Source organism: Crotalus tigris, unplaced genomic scaffold (assembly GCF_016545835.1).
Source record: "Crotalus tigris isolate CLP2741 ecotype Arizona unplaced genomic scaffold, ASM1654583v1 scf7180000024396.1518868, whole genome shotgun sequence".
NCBI lineage: Eukaryota > Metazoa > Chordata > Lepidosauria > Squamata > Viperidae > Crotalus > Crotalus tigris.
The window spans coordinates 92,510-110,024 of NW_024100564.1; positions in this window are offsets into that span (position 1 = coordinate 92,510).

Here is a 17,515-nt window from a genome sequence, read left to right on the forward strand (position 1 = left end):
CCTGCTACAATCTCTGCAAATCTCCCTTGGGGATAGCAGGTGAATGGATTTATGGCTGGCTTTATTATTAGGTAGAGTGAAACAGGTGTCAGAGCTGGAAGATGGTCAGGGATGCATTTGCCAGTTAGTTTGCCCTACAGGAGCTTGTTGCTTTCAATGTGATATAGAATGCTTACTGTAGCATAGAAGAAATACTTACTATCTAGGTTAGATTCTTATGTAGATTTGGGCATCAAAATATCTTGGTCCAGCAATGTTCCACTATTGAGAACTGGGCTGGAGCTTAACCATACCAGTTCCTGGTGCCTGCTTTGAATCCTGGAGTTGTTAATATGGAGTGACAAAGAACAATAGAGGAAATGCATCATAAGAACACATCCAGCATTTTTATCATAATAAACTGTATTTGGAATGTAGAAACAGATACATAAAAATGTGACTCAATACATATCTGGAATGATTTACTTCCTCTTACAACAAAATATTTGAAGAATGAAGATCTTTATAAGATAAACTGTTAAAAATATAGTAATGAAATCTGGATCAGATGCGTGCAACCATTTTTCAAAGGAAATTCCAAGCATGGAATAAGAAATCAAATGAAAAAAGCATAAGAATTTTAAAAGCCATTTTTAAGAAATAAAAAAAGGTTAATGGAACTATAACTGTTGGCCTTGAAAGTAGGAGCTTATCAACTAAAACTAGATGGGATATTTTGCAGGAAATGCTACATAATAATCATCATCAACTCCATGCAATAAAATGTTCCATTATCTATCATTTATGATCCTGAATTCTTCTCAACAAAATTGACTTACCACTGGAAAGCATTTGACCCTGTTTCATATCCAGGAAGCAACATATTACAAGATTTTAAAAAATCATTTTCAATTCATATAGTTAAGTAAAATATTACTGGGTTTTTTTTCAAATACTTGTCACAGAGTATTCTCTCAAAAAAGCAATGAAACCTTTAAATTAGTTGTGCTTAACAATGACTTTACAGTTTAAAAGATTCAGAAAACATTTGAAATGAAAATGCTTTGGTTAATACATGTTTATAACATAGTTATCAATGTAGCACCAAGAACCTAGATGTAGACACAGAGCAATCATTAGGTTGGAAAGAGGATTTTAAGTGCATTGTTTAATATATTGATCAACTGATGGATGTTCCCACCTTTTTTCAGCAGTCCACATGGCTTGTCCATTAGGGATGCTATTCTCTTATATGTAATTTTAAAAAAAGTCTAAACCCCGCAGGCCTGATTGTATTCTAAACTGGATACGTATCAGAAATGTAGTGCAGAATTGTATATTGTGATATACAATTAGTCACCTTTCAGAGTGACTAATTTTTATTTAAACCTTTTGGGTTTGTTTATTTTGATAAGATGAAGATGGATTTTCCACCACTCTTAGGACAGAAGTGATAGTGTCATCTACAGAAGTACATGGATACCTGACTTACACGGTAAATAGATGAGATAATCAAACTTTCAATTTCATTTTGTATTTCCTTTCCTAATGATATTCCTGCTGGCAAGATTGTTTGCCCTATTGTTTAAAATAAAGATACTTTTAGTTGGCTGAACATCTTTTTTTAAAAAAAAATCAGTGTGGAAGCACCATTGTATTTTATTGGAGCTTATTCCTAGTTTCCTATGCTTTATTCTTTGTAAACCTAACTGTAAGGCTTATTAATAATTTGTCTGCTCTATATGCTTGTCATTTAAGATGACTTTTGTGATTATGGATCTTCCTGAAGGCATGCCTGTTATCACAACATGTCACAACTGCTGCACTTGAAAATGCACCACTACAGATAATATTTGATATTTGACATATGGTATGTGGTAGTGTGTTTTAAAATAACTCCAAGCAACTGGATTGTACCCAGATTGCATCAATGGTTATGAGGTGTATTCGAAGAAAATTTCATGAAAGCATTTTTGTTTGGGGGTTGATCTGAAACAAATTCTTCAACTTGCATTGAAATGGGAACTGGATGCTTGCTAAAGGTCATGAAAGCTTCCTGGCTCCTGCTTTATGAATGGAAACCTCTCTTTCAGTTCAATGTATACATTGTTTTGTCTCTGACAGTCCAGCCAAAGCAGTGTTTCAGTGGGGATGGGATATTGTGTACCCAAGAGATTGGTCAGATTATTTTCATGGCAAAGGGTAACTTTCAAACCAGTTCTTTCTTATTCTCTTTGAATGATGAAACTGCATAGTCCCTGGAGTGAAACCAATTCATTTGTATGTACCTTGATCTTGCAATTTTTTTCTTCTAAACATGTTTTAAGTAAAATTTGGAAATTGGAAATATATCTTGCAAGAATGTATTTCTGTATTACTGAAGAAAAAGCTACATGAAAATGTGTGCCTGTCAATTCTTCAGGACACAGAAAGAATAGAAAGTAATGAGGTATAAGAAGAAAGAAAATATAGAGGTAAATTTTTCCCTTTCTGAAACCTAAGATGGTCATGAGTAAAACACAGGAAAAAGGGAAGTTACAATAGCAAGAATAAAAGTCAGCCAAATATAAGAGAATAAAAACAAAAATTTCTATAACAAGTCTGATCAGTCTGAAGACACATATTAAGGCTGATATGCAACAGGGGCAAAATGGAAAACACTCTGTTTTGAGTTATGAACAAAACAGTCCTGGCTGCAAAAAATAAAAAAACATAAGAAAATTTGAATTGATATTGGTCCAATAGAACAAATGTCAAAATGGCTTGAATGTTCCATGTTGTTCAGTCAGAACAAAAATGGAAAATAAAATCCTTTTTCATAAACCAGTTCTTTGGTCATGCAATCCACAGGTCACATGACTTTCAATCAGAATAATGAAACGTACTTCTTAACCAGATGAGGCAACTGAGGTACCCCCTGTCAGACACAAACATGGTAAAAGCAACTGTGCTGATCTTTTCTAATGGTTTTCTTTGCATTTAGAGGTTGCTTGTCAGGAACTGAAAACAATGTTTTTTGCTGTTTAATTTTATTTGCAATAACATGCAACAATATAGCAGAATACACTCATGTGCCAATCTTCAACAAGCAAGAGTAAACTGACATATTTGCATTATAAAACACACCCTGACAGAAGAACATGCACTAGTTATATTTGCATACCAAAGTTTAAAAAACCAAATGAGAAGCAACCTAGAACTAAGAAGAAATTTCCTGAGAATTAGAACAATTAACCAGTGGAACAACTTGCCTACAGAAATTGTGAATGCTCCTACACTAGACATTTTTAAGAAGAGATTGGACAACCATTTGTCTGAAATGGTATAGGGCAGAGTCCCCAACCTTTTGGGCACCATGGATTGGTTATGTGGAGAGAGGCTTTTCTGTGGACCGGAGGGGGCATGGCTTTGTGTGCTGCCTGCATCCTGCAGATGGGGCTTTCCTTATTTGTGCGGACCGGTTGCTGGCATGCTGTGGCCCGGTACTGGTCCATGGACTGGGGGTTGGGGACCCCTAGTATAGGACCCCTGAGCAGAGGGTTGGACTAGAAGACCTTCAAGGTCCCTTTCAACTGTTATTCTATTCTAAATGTCACTAACATTATATTAGTAGTATTTAAATTTTCTTAAGCACAGCAGTATTAACAACACTTCTATATAAAATACAGTAGTAAATGGAATTGAGTTGTTAAGTGACTTTCTCATTACATGCTGAATTGGTTTTTATTGTGATGAGTATGATTTCTGGTTTTATATATGCAATTGCTATGTGTGATTTGATTTAAAATTGGATTATACAATTACATAGCCTATAAGGCTACCCTTGGACCCATTCCAGTAAGTAAGCTTTGAAGGGTGGCTTGGTTTAAAGAACCTATTCAAAATGCAAAGATTAAGCCTATTAGTTGATTAGGCCAGGGATATGCCTGAAAAGGTTGCTTTCAGAGCTTTGATTGCCTTATATCTGGAAGGAAATCAGATTCTAAACCTGTTTAATGGAAATGGTATTGTACATATAGAATTTCATTGTCAGAACCAAGCTTGGAATTTAAGTCTGCCCCTATCAATATAAATTGGATTATATATTTGCTTGCTTTTATCCCAAACTGGGTATTTAGAGAGCTGTACTCTCCTCAGAGTCAGCTAAATTGAGCATCTGATAAGCTCTATAAACATGTGTACAAGCACTTTTTTTGTTACCTGTCTACAAAATAAAGCTCTGGGAAAAATATTTGTAATCAATCATCCTCCCAAGTTGAATTCTTTATTTCATTTAACTGTTTACATAAGAAATTTGTAAAAGAGAAGTAGCGTGCAATTGTGAGCAGTCTCTCCCCTAACTCTATGAATTGCCAGACCATATTCCTCCTTTAACAAAATTTAACAATCCACTTATACTTCATTGTCTCCACTCCCTTCTTCATTCCCTGTCTTCTCAATACAACCTTCTCCTTCTCTCTGGAGACTTTAACCTTTTCTAATCACTCTGACTATATGGTTTCATTTCTTGATTCTTTTTTGCTGGCTTTATCTAGAATAAAGATAAAAACTGATCATAGATTACTTTTTTAGCCCAGATTTCTTATTATATGGCTCTTTCTAATCTTTGCAGTTCTAGAACTTTGATCTATGGTCTCCTGTTCCTTGCGTGATTTTAATCATTTTCTCTTCTGAATATCTAGAAATTCCGGATAAATGTTGCCACCCTTTGGCACCTTAAAATTCTTCCTCAAAACCAGCAGTGTAGCCAGGTTTTAAATAAGTGATATCTTTAGATCTTTCTTAATTTTGTTTTCTGTTTTAGACAGTAACCTCTTAAATAATTCAGACTTCCTTACATAATTCTACAAGACATTATGTCCACTGAAGTACTATATAAAACAACACCATACACTGATAGGTGTCTCTGAAAAATTTATCAAAAGATAAATCCTGGTGCTTGCTTGAAGATTATATTCCCAAGCTTACATACTGCCATCATGTCAGCAGAAGAGGACAGCATGATATAATCCAGGACATCACATTCTTATCTCTCAGCTCCTTTGCAGCTTATAAGGGTGTAAGTGCTAAGATTTATGTCAAGATTCCATTCATTAGTTAAAGAACGCTCTAAATAATGTAAATATATTTGCTTGAGTAAAAGTGAAGTGGCATCATAAGTATGGATCAGAATGAAGGATGTAAAGGATTATGTGTCTAGAGCGTTTGCAATTTTTCTGCATCTATTACAAAATAGACATCATACATTTTTCCTGCCTCCCCAACAACTTGCTAGAAAATACATAATTGTCACTGCAGAACAGCTGCTGATCCATATTCCAGAGCAATGGTAATGAGAAATGGAGAACTTGTTCCATGTGCTCCTGGAGAAATATTGAGCTAGCAATTTCATGTTAAACTCTGTATGTGGCTTTTCTACTGCTCAAAATATAGCAGATAAAGGGGACTGAAATAGATCTTTCCTACTCTAATACAGGGTTGTGTAATTTCCCCCCAGTACCCCCTTTTGGCTTTGGATAGCAGGCTGGCCTCTGGAAAGTAGTAAAACTAAATTTGTTTTCCATTTACATTTAAATGTAATTGCAATTAAATAAAGGATTAATGGGATTATTCTTCAGTCTTATATTTGATAATTTTTTGCTTGGATCAAATTAAAATTTATAGACTAGCAACTTTTGGAGATCCCTAGGGACAACATACTATACTTTCACTCTGGTGAACAGCATCCTATTTTCTAAAGATCAACTGATGGAACAACTCTGTTTTAAAATAAGAGGCAGTAATAGTTTTAAACTATAACAACCAGGGAATACATACATGATTTGTGGTAGCATTTAGAAAGGTGTTGAAGCTTGCTGTTTTGGAGAACCTTTTAACTTCCTTATTTTTGTTTTATTTTATTTATAATTTTATTTGTTATTATTATTTTCAAAGTTTCATTTTATGCTTTTAAGCTTATTATGGATACTTTAAATTTGTCATCTACTATGCAAGCTGTCAAGAATTGATTCTTTTGGGATATTTATTTATTTAATTTTATTTATATGCCGCCCAATCCCAAAGGACTCAGGGCGGCGTACAAAATTAAAACAATCATCTAACAATAAAACAATAAAATAATACAATCATACAGCGTGTCCGATCATATCCCGCCCGCCCCCCCGGGGACATCAGCCCCAGACCTGCTGGAACAGGAGAGTTTTAACGGCTTTCTTAAAGGCTGGCAGGGTGGGAGTAGTTCGAACCTCGGGGGGAAGTTGATTCCACCAGGTCGGAGCCACCACAGAAAAGGCCCTTCCCCGAGGGCCAGCCAGCCGACATTGTCTAGCCGACGGGACCTGAAGGAGGCCCAATCTATGGGACCTCACCGGTCTCTGGGAACTGTGCGGCAGTATGCGGTCCTGTAAGTAAGCTGGCCCTATGCCATGAAGGGCTTTAAAGGTGATAACCAACACCTTGAATTGCGTCCGGAGACCCACAGGAAGCCAGTGCAGCTCGCGGAGGATAGGTGACACGTGGGCGTACTTTGGCGCGCCCACAATCGCTTTCGCAGCTGCATTCTGAACCAACTGCAGCCTCCGAACGCTCTTCAAGGGTAGCCCCATGTAGAGCGCGTTACAGTAATCCAGTCTTGAGGTGACAAGGGCATGAGTGACTGTGAGTAAAGCCTCCTGATCCAAATAAGGCCGCAACTGGTGCACCAGGTGAACCTGGGCAAAGGTCCCCCTGGCCACAGCCGATAGATGTTGTTCCAAATTTAGCTGTGAGTCCAGGAGGACACCCAAGTTGCATGCCTGCACTGAGGGAGGTAAATTTGCCCCCCCCCCAGGACTAATGATGGACCATCCAGTTGACCTTTGGGAGGCAAGACCCAGAGCCACTCGGTCTTGTCAGGGTTGAGTCTAAGCCTGTTCACCCCCATCCAGACCCTCACATCTTCCAGGCACCGGCACATCACGTTGACTGCTTCACTGAAAGGACACAGGGTGGAGATATATAATTGGGTATCATCCGCGTACTGATGATACCTCACCCCGTGTCGCCGAATGATCTCACCCAGTATAAATATAATAAGTAAATACATACATCATATTTAATCTGCTAGTAAAATAGATAGTATAACTGTTAGACTTATCTATTTTATAAATGTATAGATCTATAGAATATACAATTACTAAACTATGCTATTCTACATCAATCTTTTCCATACTGATATTAGAAAAAAGGCTATAATATAAATGATCTACCTATACAATTAGGACATTATCTTTGGGGTTGTGAATTCACTCATGAGTAAATAAGATGTAACAATGACAGTTATTTATTTATCAAATTTATATGGCCATCCATCTTGCACAAAGTGACTTTGGGCAGCTACAACAAAAACCAACTATTGAAACAGAATATTAGCATCCATTGAAACAAATAATTAACATACAGTAGATAAAAATAAAATGGCAAAAAGATTAATTAAGATGTTATACATGGTGCAACGAATGCATGGACACTCTGCTGCCAGGGGATCCCCAGGCCTTATGGGAAACTAAACCATGCTTTGAGGACCTTCTGAAAGACCATTTGGGTTGGGGCTAACCTCACCTCAGGGGAGAAGATGTTCCATAGAGTGTACATCATTGTCTTTTCCTTCTTGTCAGATAGAACTTATTAGCAGACAAGACCTGCCACATGCATATCCTGATGAACCTGATGGGACACGTAGAAGTAACTGGGAAGAGGTTGTCCATCAGATAACCTGATCCCATGCCACGTAAAGTTTTAAAGGTGAAAAACAGCATCTGGAATTGTACCTGCAAGCAAGCTGGCAATCAATGTAGCTCACCAAACAGAGATGTGATATATGTCCTTTTAGGAACACTACAACTGCCCTTGACACCTCATTTTGCACCAACTGAAGCCTTCAGATATTCTTTAAGGGCAGCCGCATGTAGAATCTCTATATATTATATATGCATATAGCTATGTATTATTTTGAATATATGTTTGCCCATTTCAGGTCTCTGGGCAGCTATCAACAATTAAAAAGCAATATAAAAAAACAAGAAACAATATAAAATCATTTTAAAAACCATATAAGCACAATCAGCAGCTGAGGAACAAAAACCAACATTTAGCATAGTCACTGCATGGGCATTGTCATCCTGTGCCAGTTGGGGTTTTAAAAATAAATAAATCAGACAAATAGCTTTTTGGAAAACAAATCACATATGGAATTTTGGGCATCATTTTTTGTGGATGCAGAATTAGATATTTTTAGATAAATTAATGGATCCATAAATGAGCAGTATAAATTAGCCTTTTCAGTTATGGCAAAATAATAGCTGAATAAATGATTTCAGCTTTTGAATATTTTTTCATGTAACAATTGCTGTAAATTGATTAATATATTTTTTTCATTTCAAGCTAGGATAAACCTTGCTAAAATTATTAAAATGTAAGGAGACACAAGATGATTTGATCTGGAAAGCAATCTCTTGTAAGATAATTCAAAAAGCTTAAAATAGCGTTAGGCAGAGATCCAGAATAGCATATACAATGAAAAGTTGGAACAGTAAAAATAGCTCATAATTCTTGGAATTGTCATAAAACATAGGATAACTTTTCACCAAAAAAGAAACTCCAGTATAAAAATCCCATGAAAGGAAAGCAAATTAGAAATCATATCCTTGGCAGTTAACCAAGATATGATTATCATGGCATTGATGTCCTCATGACTTCCACTTCCAAGAAGCAATGCAAATTTATCCTCAGTGATTCTAACATTCAACTTTTTTTTTTACAGCATGCCATGTGCCCAGTTATGAGAATTCCTTGCAGCAATAATTTTAAACGTAAATAAATAATGAATCGTGAATCAATGCTAAGAGTTGGAATAAATCTCAACTACTAAACATAATGAATACCTAAATAATGAGTCACGGCCATCCCAAGTTACCGGAATGTGGTTCTGTCTGGAAAACATCAAAAATGCAAACTACCTCTGCAAACTACTCTCTTAGTATTGGTTTAGTGGAAGGCTGCTTTTACCCTATTTTCAGAAACTTGAGGAGCAATTATTCTCTGAAATGAGATGCATATTTTTTTCTGTCCAAAAAGGCTTCAATCCAGGGAAAAGTAGTGGGTGGGATACAGTAATAATTAAACTGTATTAAATTGTGTTAGACTTAACTTGAATTAAATTAAATATATTTATATTATTCTTCATGTATTTAACAATCTTGCATCTTCTATCACATTAAAAATTACAGTTTGGTAAGAACTTTTGAAAGTGCTCTGCTAACCACACCTAAGGGCTACGTCTCAATATTTATATCCATGTTCTAAATTTAACAACCCTGAAACCATTTCAGTTTTATATGGATTAAAATTAAGTAGATAGAGTAAATATAGCATGGAAGAAATGGGAGAGAATTGGAGAGATCATGAATACCTCGTTAGAATTAGAGCTATGACTTCCTAGTAAGAGGACATTAAAAATATATCAAGAGGATAATACATACATATATACATACATGCATACATACATACATACATATCTGCGAAACATTTACAAATCCAAATTTCTTTTTCTGACAAAGAGTTAAAGAATTAAATTGGGAGATTAAGATGGCCATTTTGAGCTCATTCTGCTCTCTTCAGTTAGCCATACCCTTTATGGGATTTGAACCTGGGCAGTTTATATATTAGGCAGTGATTTAACCATCAAGCCACAGGCTTTCTTTAAGTCTTTGTCAGAAAAAGAAATTTGGATTTGTAAATGTTTCGCAGTTGCGACTTGAGCCTGCTTAATGCCCCTAGTTGGGGGGCTGCAAGGCAAAAGAGATTGTAAAAAGTATAACTGCAGTATAGCAATTAAAAATGTCAAGGTGTAATCAATCATCTCCCTGATGGACGCCTGTGGAACAAACGTGAAGTAAGGTCTGAAAAGGATGCAACCTTTGGAGAGGGGTTAGCTGCAGACCCCTTTGTTAGTTTAACAGGGAACAACTCTGTCTCGGATAGTTCAGAAACGCTTAAATCACCATTGTTTAAAGCCTTTTGAAAAGCACCACGGATGATTCCGGGCCAGGAGACAGGCGGCAACGTGGCAGGAACAGGAGAGGCTGTTTGTTGTTTATCAGGATCCATAAAATTTGCAGGGGCAGAAGGAGGGTTAAAACCAGCTCCAGGGGGTAAGGGAGTGGCCAACATAACAGACGGATTTTTATATGGTGGAGGGTCTAATAAAGGCTGATGAGGCGAGTCAGCATGGGTTTGAATCAGGGTATAGGCAATTTTCCAAAGGCATAAAATCTCTGCTGGGGCTCTTGGAGACTGATGGAGAACGGTGCCAATTTTCCTCCATGTATCTACTTTTAAAGATCCAGACTCCGGATAGGATGAGCAGTTAGCCCATACGTAAGCAAGCAATTTAACAGCCTCAGATTTAGAAAGGTGACGGGTTAATTTCTGTTCCTGATCAGTAAGATATTTTTTCCTGCCAAGTAGCCTCAGCTCTTCCACATGCTGCTTTTGAGCGTGAGACATTCCACCCCCCATACTTACGAAGAGGAGTCAGTTGCCAGCAACTTCGTCGGGTGCACCAAGCCTATTCCAGGCGATAAGTAAAGGGTCGGCAGGGACATATCCCTCAGTGGATCACGTCGGGGTCACCAGATGAGGTGGTCTCCCATGGAGAATGAGACACACACACAAGTATCTCGGGATGGGAGCCCAGAGCTGACTCTTGCACCCTATTTTATTGTTACTAAGGTTTTTACATCACACAACGTAAGCAAAAGACGTATATAGGGGTGGTTACAATGTATCAAATAACAGACACTTTCCAGATGCAAAGCTAGCAGGTGTTCTTATCAGAGTCTGTCCAAATGGTTGATGAATGCATCCTGTGTCTAGAGCGGTCCGTTTGTTATCTCAAGGACCTTGTGGGAGATGTCTATGGGCAGATGTCTATGGGCATTTTTGTGCAATTAATCCCACACAAGATACTAGAGTGCCATAAGAAAAGGTAAATGCTGAACTTTATTGTGACAAGTGTTATAGTGATTCAGATATGCAGGGTGAATATTCTGCATCCCATTTGGTGCATAAGTATCTCAAATGTGTATTATGCAACTGAATGTTTCAATTGAAATAAAGTGAAGTATTTTATTTATTGCTAATATTACTTGTTTTGCAATCTAATATCCACAACTCTCATATTATTATACCATTTATATCTATGTGCCAATGTGGTTAGAATACAAGAATGCAAGTCAGAATACAAAAATACAATGCCTCACTTTCTTGGTTGAATTAAGAGGTAAAAGTAGAAGATAAACCAGCAAAAGCTAATACAATTGGAAATGCCTTGTCAAATCAAATATAAAGATTTTCTACCCCAGTATCCAAATAGTAGAAAACTTGGAACCAGACATGATACTGTAGTCTGTTATAATAGTTAGGTCTTGGATTCGGAATGGAATAATCAGTGCTCAAGCTGACATTCAGCTATGGAAATTCCTGGGTGACTTTGAGTTAATCATTCTCTTAGTTCAGCTTACTCAGCGTATTGTGATAAGATCAAGGAAATAGGTAAGCTTGCTTGGGGAAGAAAGAAGGATATACAGTATGTTTAATAACTAAATAAGAGACAAACTCTGCTAGAGAGAATTTTCCTGAAGATGGGGGCTCCAGTACAAGTTCGAAAGCTTGGAAGACTAAACCTTTGGTCCCAGTGACTCACCCAGATTGCATCCTGCAACATTATCCTGGGACACATATATTCACCTTCATTTGTAAATAAGAGATTTTACAGCTGCTCAAAGCTCTCTTTTTTTTTATCTGCTTGGCCTCCAAAACTAGAAATTTTACCTTCTGTTTTTAAAAACATGCCTAATTGTAATAGATTAGAGGCTTAGATTGTTAAGTGGATCTTGAATTGATTTTGGAATCTTCCTTGCTGCTTCTGAAGCTTGCTTAAGCCAAGAACATGACTATTTGCATTTTGCCTAAAATTGTTATTGCAGAGTTTTAATTATAGATAAAAACAAACATGATATCCACACTTCTTCTTTAAATACTGAGATATAAACACAGTTTGCACTGATCCTAACCTCTAATTGGTTAGTCATGTCTGGAAACTGAAATATACAATGCCTTGCCTATGACTTGGAAGTAGCTATTCCAAAACCAAGAATTACTCCATTATCCATATACTAGTTTTCATCCTTGTGCTGAAAAAGTACTTAGAAAAGACATAAGAAATTAGCCATGAAAAGTGTTTTAGATTGGTTTTATATGTATGGAGAAGTTCGTTTCATCTTCAGCTTGGTCAGCTTAAGAATTTAAACAATATATTGTGTTCATCCTTCTCTCCATTATATACTGTATTTTTCCGTCTATAAGATGCACCCTTGTATAAGACACTCTGGCATATGAGTTTCTCTGTGCCGATCAGCTATTCGGTGGAGCACCGATCAGCTGAGCTGGCAAATCAGGAAGTTCAGCTGGCCGAGGATCTTGCCCCCTCCCCCTCCCGTTAGTGGCAAGCCCACAGGAGCTTGACACCTGCACCAGGCGGCATGGCAACCCACACTGGCATGCCCTGGGCTGAGGAGGTTACCATGTATAAGACGCTGCACTTGTGTAAGATGCACCTGATTTCTGCACAGGGTGTTTGCAGGAAAAAATAGTGTCTTATAGACGGAAAAATATGGTAGATAGCCCAAATCTGTGGTACTTAGAATCTATATTTAAAATGTTCATGTGCTACTTTGATTTTTATTTATTTCATCTACTTTCTATTCCACTTATATTAAATCTATTAGCTTCACCAAATATTAACAGTATTTTACTTCCAATAAAATCTGAAGAAATTTGGCTATTATGCTCAGCTGAGCTGGTACACATACGGTTACATTTTGCCATATAAGGCCAAAGATATAGAAGTGATAGTTGCAGAATTGCATCACCAGCCTTGATTTTTTTCCCCTAGTCATAGGTCATGCATCATGTAAAAAATTCCCTGTGGGAATAAATGTTCTTTCAATTCATGCTTTTCAAAGTATAGTTTTAATTAGCTGGGATTGTTCAGTGAACAAACCTCTATTAGAAAGGCTTAGATACTAAGGTAGACATTAAAAACACACTTTCTATTTGGGGCATTCTTATTTTTCAGACAAATACATCTGATGCATATTATTTTAAATATATGATGCAAAAAAGAGCCCCAAATGTTCAGACATTGCATTTTGGGTCTCTTATTCAATGGTATGAATGAGAGAGATAAGAAATGGCAAGCTTTAGATATTAAGTGAAGTGTTAAAATAAAATTTAAAAATGGGAGAGATACCTTGGCAGGTTCTGGGACATAAAACAGAGCTGACACATCCCCATTTCTAACATAACTGATATTAAGCATGTGGAAAGTATTCCTTTATGGTTCATGTCATATCCGGAAAGAAATTATTAGCTTGCTATCTTTATAGATTTTTATCTGTCAGCCCCTCAGACAGACAGATGTAACAAATAATCTCCATTTTGCAAGTTAACATTTATTTCTTTAACATTTAGATAATGTCACTTTCAGCTTGAGCCAAAAGTGCATTAGCATCCTTGTTCATAGATTTGCTGAAGTGGGAGCTAGACTTGAAGTCACCTCTGCCTTGATAAAATAAGCAACACACCAACACCTAACAGCTGCAGAAAGAAAAATACATAAATATTCTGTGGTTCTGGAACTGGTGGAGGCAAAGGCTACAAGCTAAACTTTCCTTCCTCCAAATGTTGGTGTGACTTTCAGCCAAACTACACACTACAGCAAATATGTAACATGCAGCAACGTCTCAATTTTTCTCTTAGTTATTACAAGCACAGGGAGATAATTCTTACTGGAGTAGATTAAGTGCAAAGCAGAATTAGCCCCCCCCCCAGCTCCTCTCAGGAAAAATAAAATCACACACATAAACACCCCCCCACACACACACACATACAGACAATGCAGCTATGAAGGTTGGGAAATAGTTTCTTTGTCAAAAAGGGAACTTTTCTTCCATAAGCATTTGGAATTTCTGGGGCATGTTTGGGAGAAATAATCATCATCTTGATTATAGCTCAGGAATAACTTCTCATGTGCTACAGGACCAATGGCAATTTCCTCTACATTAATATTCCTGGCTCCCACATTTTAAAACAAGTTCTTTAAGGGCTACAGCCTACGCCAATGCCATAAGGGAGTTTACCAACCATAGTTACCCAAGTTCTCTAATTCCAATCATAAAGGTATATAACAGCAAATAGTCCCAGTGATTGCATATGCTGCAGAACTGTGGGGATATATAAATGCTACCATATTGGAACAGATATAATCTATTTTTCTGAAATGTATCTTGGAGATGGATAAGTCTACGAATATAGATTTGTCTCAACATATGCAAGGATCAATGATGACATGAATTTCTTATATTTAAACTTTGTTTTGACATCATCAAATGTGTTCATGCTGACCAGGAAAATTGCTGAATCCTTTAATCTAGATATCTGCAGTGCTTCTTAGTTTAGCCATCAATATGTAGGTTCTATACACTGAACCACTTTCTCAGGGCAAGCATAGATTCTCTTGATCAAATTCACAACCTAGACTTAATTAATCAAAGTTCATTTCATTTCATTAATTCTTCTTTTACATTATAAAACAGCAATACAATAAAACACTATTTACTTGTTTAAATCCTTGGGGATTTAAATTTTTGCTTCTATCTGAGGGTTGAAAATTTCTAATCAGGGAGCAGGGTGAACACACAGTTGCTGGCAAAACCAGGTTTTTTTTGCTATTCAATGTGTGAAGCCTCCCTAAGCTGCAAAACTGAGAAAATTTTAAAGGCTGTAACAGGCGCCTCCTCAGAGTGTTTTATTCTGTTTTGTTAGGCCATCTAGAGAAAAATCACTGAATGACATCATTCTGCTCATTGTCTTCTAATTGTTGGAACTAATTTTGCAGATTAAATTGCGAGGCATGAATCCAATGGTAAGCATTAATCATCTAACACTGCAAGCTTTATCAGCAGCCATAAAATAACCCCCCAAAATCCTGGCCAGGCAAAAAGTGCTTGTCAAGTGGTGCTACTGATGACTGATGTCAGGGCCTGATGAAAAATGAAGTAATTGTATTTTGAAGGGAAAGTCTTTTAGAAAATCCATGGTGCTGTCATTATCCTTTGTCTTTCGTTTATATTGCCCAGTCATGATTTGGTGTTTTTTTTTTCTTTTTCTTTTGCTTCTCTTACAATATCTTTTTTGTGCTTTACTTCAGCTGGAGATGGAAAAAAAATAAGGCAAATATTTCCCTACTAAAATTTATTATTAATGATATTGATATCCAGTATTTTGCTGGCATTATATTATGTTCAAGAGTGCATTTATAATGTAGCTATAATATTTTCTACAACTGCCACCATTCCTCTTTTTAAAACCTTCATGTCTTCATTTGTCTTAATTGTTGTTAGTTTCCCACCTCTTTCCTCAGAATTCAAGCTGACATATGTAATTTTTCATTTTTTGTTTTAACATCACAAAAAGGCTATGAGAGAGAACTGATGAAAGTCATTGGATGTCTGTGAGGGGGCTTCAACTGGAGTCTCTTCAGTCTTCCAGTGACTTAATCCCATTGGCTGTTAATATGAAAATTCAAGCTCAGTTCCAGGGAAAGGGAACATGCCACAAGTTGCCATATGAAGACCTGAATCTGATCTGCCACTTCTATAACTGTGTTTTTTGAACTGCAGTACCCTGGATCTGCCAAATATATTTATTTGACCCAGAGGGTATCCAAGGCATTTGCAGATGTGATTGAATGCATTCAGCAAGGCTTGTTAACAGCAAATGGATAAATTCACTGAAAGGTCTTGCCAATTTCCTTACTGCAGTAAATGATATTTGATTTAAATGCATTATTTAAAACATACATATAGCCTCAGAGAAGATAAAAGAGAATGAAAATATACGGGCCCATAAAGTAATCAATTCAATCCATGTTCAAAGATTATGAGTTAATGCAAATTGATTAATTATCATTGCTGTGTAAACATTGGTTACCCTTTGTAGTGACTCTTGAGTTAATTCTGCATATCCCTAAAAAGATTTCCTTTTAACTTTGTACTAAAAGTCCCAAGATTCTCAGCTAGCATGACTAAATTTGGATAGGACTAAAACTTTATATGTGAAGGGGTAATAGTAAAAATCACATTGTTTTATTTGCATAGCTTTTATGGTCTGGAGTATACTCTCTCCCCCCCCCCCATTCACACAGACCCAAATGGCTGAAGTTAGGATGGTTTCAACATTAGGTTAGCTCTGGTGCAACATTGGCAACATCAATATGTTCCTTCTGAGACCTTGCGTAGACTCTGTGATTGGAAGACAGAACTTTGTATGAGATAAGACACTTGTCCTAATTCAGCCTGCTGATTTCAGGTGAAATAATGAACTTCATCCCACAAGCAATGTTTAAGTAAAATTTATCTCAATCCAGCAATATTTTCTACGTATGAGTACGTTCTTATCCTTTGGTTCAGAAAGTAGGTTTAGTACTGATTTTGCATAGTTTCCATATAAAATCTTCTGAACTTCTAGTTCAACTGTCCTCTGGAGAATCTTCAAACCACATTGTGCTACAACCATGGATCCTGCTACTTCTATTTATCTATCAGTGCTACACAATAATTTAAAAATAGCTATCAAGAATTCCTGACCATACAAGGTACCACGCAGAAAGAAAGCACAAACCTATCTTACAAAGGCCACAGCTACAGATATCCTAATGCTTGGCCTTTTTTTATTTTATTTTATTTTTTAAAAAAACATATCCATGCCATAGCTTTCAATTAACACTAATTTCATATTATTCCACAATCTATCATATTGTTTATAAGACAAACATTTATTTCATCATAACAAATGCTAGAAATGTAAAGTCCCCCTTCCCCCCCCAAAAGAAAATGCAGCAGTCAGCCCCAACCGCAGAATGCTTAACTATCAGCAATTTTAGCTGCAACTGAAGCCTAACCTCTGGACTGCAGCCCCTGGTTTACTCTTTATGCACATAAAAATGTTTATATATAAAGAACAGCATCTTGATTATTTGTATTTAACTGCTATGTATGTAAGATTTTCCATTATGGAACGGTTAAGGCTTATGCTCCTCTAGCATATTCTCTTAATGGTGGTGATTGCCAGAACTGGATCCAGCTGTAGAAACACCATTGTCCAAGGGAATGCTTTTGAAAGTGGACTGGCTCAAATTCAACATAGGTAACATTTGGAAATCTACTCATACGCAGTTCTTAAATTAAAATAACTACCACCATCAAAAGATTGAAAGCATATAAAACAATGATGTGAACCAAACAATCTAACCTCAAGGGGGCATCTAGTTCTTAGACATCAAACATCTCCAATTCTTGTATATAACAGATGCATAACTTCATATAAAATATTTGAAAATTCTATGATTTTAATAAACTCAAAACAATAATACAGA